The sequence below is a fragment of the Lontra canadensis genome, unplaced genomic scaffold, assembly GCF_010015895.1.
Source record: "Lontra canadensis isolate GAN:19392208 unplaced genomic scaffold, GSC_riverotter_1.0 scaffold13, whole genome shotgun sequence".
Classification (NCBI taxonomy): Eukaryota; Metazoa; Chordata; class Mammalia; order Carnivora; family Mustelidae; genus Lontra; species Lontra canadensis.
The window spans coordinates 20,208,221-20,214,467 of record NW_022631007.1 but is presented as its reverse complement, the minus strand read 5'-3'; the positions used below and the strand labels follow the sequence as shown (position 1 = coordinate 20,214,467).

Sequence of the window (6,247 nt, the reverse complement as noted above, 5' to 3'; positions counted from 1 at the left end):
AGCTGCTGCTATCAATCACTGATTTCCTTCTTTCTGTAGGTCCTCCCTTCCCTTCCTGGAAAAAGTTAAATTTCTGGCTCTGACCTTGAGCTATTTCCATCACTTCTGTTTTGCCATCTACATTTCCTTCTTCATTTTCTTCATGTCTGTTTTGAACTAACTTTCCTGGAGGCAAAAAGCGTTACTGTAGCACCCTTGGAAAAAAAATTCCCAAACAGGGCTTAACATGCTTTGAAAAGACGCACAATGAAACAATATTAAAAGAAGGATGGGTGAGGTTGAGAAGGTGGAAGAAGTGACATTGTAGATAATTGTTCATGTTAATTTTTAACTGAGATTATTTCAGCGCTCTGAGCAAAAGGAGTATCCCCGCTCATGCCTTGCACAGTTTGCCTGATCACAAGGGGATACGTTTTTGTTCCACACCCTTGCCTGATTGCAAACACATGTGTCCTATGTCAGGTGTGGATGATACAAATGAAACAAAAATTACTCATTGTTGCTCACCACATTTATTTATATCTTTGGAAAATGACATGTTTCATGATTTAAAAAAACCTTAGAAATGGAAAAACATATAAAAAGGAATGTAAAAAAGTCATGCCAAGTTTTATCACTGAACACATCTTTGAACATTGTGATAGATTTACTTTTGATCAGAAAAGAGTTCAGATATATGTGTTTCTGTGTTTGTATGAGCTTACCTGTGAATATGAAATACTGAGGGAATCGGACTGCACGTATATGTCTGGATCCTAAATATCGAGTCAGATGTGTTTTCATAACATTGGATATATGAAACACTGAGCTTAATGGACTTTACTGTAGTACAGCAATTTACCCTTTGGATACATTCTAGATTTTTTAAACAACACATTATTTTTTGGACATTAGTGTATTTCTGAAATTCAGTTTATAAGTTGCCGTATTTTTGGCCTTCATTACATTACTCTTCATGTTTTTCTCTGATTGTTTCCTTTGGATAAATTCCAAGGAGTAGAAATACTGAAGTCACAGGTCACATGTTATGATTGTTTCTGGCATTCTTGATATGTATATTACCAAAAGGCACTTTAGAAAGGTTGTGTAGTTCTCACTGGTGTAGCAGAGTGTGAGAATGTTTTTTCACCAAGGATCTTTTCAACATATGATTTGTATAATTTATAATGCTGCTATTTGGAAAATAGGCTGTTAATTTCTAGGAAAATTAAACACACACGTGTGATTCATTCATTCTTGTTTTAATTTAAATTTAATTTAAATTTCTTTGATTATGAATGAGTTTGAACTTCCAAAAATGTGTCTATTAAAAATGTGTATATTTCTCTTTTTGTTTGTGAATTTCCCATTTATTTCATTTGCTAGTTTTTCTATTTGGGGTGTGTGTGTGAATGTATAATTATATATAATAAATATATAATATTCTGTAACAATATTATATATTATATTTAAAATTAAATTTAATGTTACATATTAAATTTAAATATTGAATAATATATAATAGTATTATATAATATATAATGAAGAAATACTGTATACAGAATTTTGTGTGTGGATTGTAAATTTTTCATAGATCAGGATATTAACCCTTTTTTGATTTTTAACAGTTATATTGAGAAATGATTGATATACAGTAAACTATACATATTGAAAGCATACTTTTGACTCATAAAAGTATCACCCTAATCGAGATAATGAACCTTAGAAGTTTCTTTGTACCCCTTTGTCAGGCTCCTCTCCCTCACAGCTCTCTCTGCACCTGCTGTATCCCAAGGCAACTACTGATTTCATATCTGTCACTGTAGGTTACTTTTCATTTAAAAAAAAAAAAAAAGTATTATATAACATGTCTTTCTTCTTTTTGGGTTCTTTCATTCTTAACTATTTGGAGACTTATCTATGTTCTGTCATCTATCAATAATTCATTTCTTTTTAATGCTGTATTTGTATTGTACTGTATTGATACAAAAGCTTGGTATAACCATAAACTTGGGTTGTTTCCAGTTTTTGGGCTATTACAAAGTTTTTATAGATCTTGCTGTAAACATTTTTGAACAAACATATGCCTTCATTTCTCTTGGGTTAATGGTTGGATCACATGATATAATATGTTTAACTTTTTTAGAATCTATCGACCTATCTTCCAAATAGGTTGTATCAATTTATGTTCTCAGCAGCAGGTTTTTAGAGTTCCAGTTGCTTTACATTCCCATTAACACTTGGTATAGTAGGTCTTTTTAATTTAATCTTAACCATTTCAGTAGGTGTGGGTGGCATTTTACTGAAATTTTAATTTGCATTTTCTTAATGACTAAAAATGTTGAATATACTTTCGTGCTTATTGACCATGTATATATTTTATTTGGTGAAATGTTTACTCAAATCTTTTGCCCATTTGAAATTGAATTCAGTACTAAATGTAAAGAACAATAAATCATGACAAGAAAAGTTCATCCAGGAGCACAAGGTTAGTTTGACATTTGATATTCAAAATGTAATTCACCATATGAACAAACAAAAGAAGAAAAATCATAGGATCATCTCTAAAGATGCAGGAAAAGTGGTTGACAAAACTTAACATTCTTTCATAATAAAGATATTGTGATGATACTAGCAATAGAAGAGAACTTTCTCAACCTGACAAAGGGTACCTACCAAAAACCTACAGCTTCCATGATCCTGGATGATGAAAGTTTGAATTCTTTCTCCCTAAAATTAGAAACAAGACAAAAATTTGTGATCTCACCACTTTTATTCAAAATTATCCTGGACATTCCAGCTATTTCAGTAAGTCAAGAAAAAGACATAAAAGGAATCCAGTTTGGAAAGAAAGAACTAAAACCTTTAATTCACATTTGATATGATTCCCAATATAGAGCATCAGTTGCAATCTTAAAAAACTACTATAATTAATAAGGGAGTTTATCAAAGATATGGGATAGATTACATACATATGTCAATTATAATATTATATACTAAGAACAAGCAATAGGAAATTGAAATTAAAATATAATACAATTTGAAGAGTATAAACATTATGAAATGCTTTGGGATAAATCTGAAAAAAGAAGAACAAGATGGGCATACTGAAAATTATAAATAACTATTAATAGAAATTTAAAATACATAAATGATTTAATGATATATCTTGTTTAGGGGCCAAATACTCTATTTGTAATGTATCTATTCTTCTGGAGGTAGTTTATAGATTCAATGTAATCCCACTCAAAATTCCAGCAGGCATTTTGTAAAAATGTAAAAAAAAAAAAAAAATGCAAGCTAATTCTCAAAGTCATATGGGAATGCAAAGGTCTTAGAATTGCCAAAACAACTTTGAAAAGGAAATATATAGTTGGAAGACGAACATTCCCTGACTTATTGATGCACTAATTTAGATAAGGTAGAATTGGTGCAACATGATAGACAAATAGATCAATGGCGTGAAATAGAAAGTTCAAAAATATTTCTACACATTTATGGACCAATTGATTTTTACAAAACAAGATAATTTAGTGAAAAAAGATCTTTTCAATAAATGATGCTGGAATAATTAGATATATACGCCAAAAAATTGCTTCAACATATATATCATACTGTATACAAAATTTAACTCAAAATGGGTTATAAACATAAGTTTAAAAAAAAACTATAAAACTTCTGGAAGAAAACATAGTACGAAATCCTTATAGATTTTAATTAAGCAAAGATTTCTTAGATAAGAATCTTAGATACATTATCTTAGATATTTATCTAATAATTATTAATCTTAGATAGATTATCCATAAAAGAACAAATCGATAAATTAGACTTCATAGAATTAAAAAGTTGTGTTCTGTAAATACCTTATTCAGAGAATGAAAAGAGAAACCAAAGATGGAGAGCAAATACTTATAATCATATGCCTGATAAAAGATTTATATTTAAATACATAGAAATGCCTCTAAAATAAAAACATCAATTTGAAGGGATACATGTGTGTCTTGCAGACACCGCCAACCTGGAGCCACCCTCACTATCCAGCTATGGTCAACCTTACTGTGCTCTTTGACATGGCCATGGTCAGAGAGTCCTTGGGCCATGTCTCCTTTGAGCTGTTTGCAGACAAAGCTCCAAAGACAGCAGAGAACTCTTGAGCTCTGAGCACTAGGGAGAAAGGATTTGTTTCTAAAGTTTCCTGCTTTCACAGGATTATTCCAGGATTTATGTGCCAGGGTGGTGACTTCACACACCATCATGGCACTGGTGACAAGTCTATCTGTGGGGAGACGTGTGAGGATGAGAATTTCATCCTGAAGCACATGGGTCCTAGCACCTTGTCCATGGCTAGTGCTGGACCCCACACAAACAGTTCCCAGTTTTTCATCTGTGCTGCCAAGACTGACTGGGTGGATGGCAAGCAGGTAGTCTTCAGCAAGGTCAAAGAGGGCATGAAGACTGAAGAAACATGGAGCGCGTCAGCTCCAGGAATGGCAAGACCAGCAAGAAGATCACCATTGCTGACTGTGGACAAATCTAATAAATCTGGCTTGTGTTTTATCTTAGCTACCAGACCATTCCTTCTGTAGCTCAGAAGAGCACCCTCTACCCCCATTTGTTAGCAATACTCCACAATCTCTGTGCTCTCGCTGTGGTTCTGTGGGCTCCATGGTTCCTTATCCCCAGGTCTAGCTGGATTGCAGAGTTCAGTTTATGATGATGAAATAAAACCTAAACCACAAAAATAAATAAATAAATAAATAAATAAATAAATAAATAAATAAAGGGATACATGCACCCTTATGTTTATTGTAGAATTATTTACAACAACCAAACTAGAGAAGCAGCTCAGGTGTCCATTGATAGATGAATGGATAAAGAAGATGTAACATATACATGTAGAAAGGAATATTACTTAGCCATAATAAAGAATGAAATCTTGCCATTTGCAGCGATGTAGATGGAGCTAGAGGTTTCTAATGCTAAGTGAAATAAGTCAGCCAGAGAAAGACAAATGCCATATGATTTCACCCAAATGTGGCATTTAAGAAACAAAACATGGGTGAAATTGTTGATGGGCATTAAGAGTAAACTTATCTTGGGGCACCTGGGTCGCTCAGTGGGTTAAAGCCTCTGCCTTCGGCTCAGGTCATGATCCCAGGGTCCTGGGATTGAATCCCACATTGGGCTCTCTGCTCAGCAGGGAGCCTGCTTCCCTTCCTCTCTCTGCCTGCCTCTCTGCCTACTTCTAATCTCTGTCAAATAAATAAATAAAATCTTTAAAAAAAAAAAGAGTAAACTTATCTTGATTCCTAAAAAATGAAATGATGAAGACAATAAAATAAAAATAGAAAACCTCCCAAAACCCAGCAATAATAAATTAATGTCTTTCCCCCATTTAGTGAAATATTCTTCCAATATTATCATGTATCTTTTATTTTCTTAATGTTTTTCTTGAGCAAGAATATTTTGAGGTTCTTAGAGGATAGTTAAAATTCATTTTCATAACATGTGATAGTGATTTTTTTAAACATACAGGTTTTAATTCCGTTCAACAGTGGAAGAAGGCTAAATCCTAGCTTGATACTGACTAGCTTGATACTATGTGGAAAGATATCTCAAACTGTTGGTCATTCGCGATTTTCAAGTATACAAAATGTTCTACATTATAAATTGACTATACTGTGAAAAGCTGCCCATACCTCTGATCCGAGCTTTGTAACCCCAGTAAACTTTGTTTGGTGATGTAACTGGTGTGAAGGACAAGGAAGGAGGGCTGGAGAAATGCCCTGGAGATACTCTGAAGCACAAGTCAGAAATCAAAATACTTTCCAGGCAGTGGGACCTTAGAGATGACTTGTAGTCTGTCCTGGGGAAATTGAATAGGAAGATACCTGAGTGAGCTAGCACACAGCAAGGAAAAACTAGGAACTACAGGCGGGTAGAAACGTCGAAAGACTATGCATCTAAGATGCCAAATTCCCCAGATGGCTAGCTCTTCTACTAATGCCCCAGTGATACGGCACATAGCACTGGGCAGGGTGGTACCCCAAATTTCAAAGCCCAGTCCTCCTATGAAAAGTAGGATTGTTGCCCAAACATACCAGGGACAATCAATCTATTGTCTTTACATGCCTGTCTCACTCAGTTTGTGGAGTTTTTGGAAGTTCAGCAACTTTTGGAATATGATGCATTTGTCTCTTTTTTGCTTGCTCTCTTTTTTCTCTTCTCTCACAGGATAACTTTGAGATGTCAGAGTTAGGGCAGGAAG

General features: G+C 33.9%; 1 pseudogene; it reads left to right on the top strand.

Moving 5' to 3' along the window:
* Positions 1 to 4,022: 4,022 nt before the first annotated feature.
* Positions 4,023 to 4,516, top strand: LOC116867974 (annotated as a pseudogene).
* The last annotated feature ends 1,731 nt before the right edge of the window (positions 4,517 to 6,247 follow it).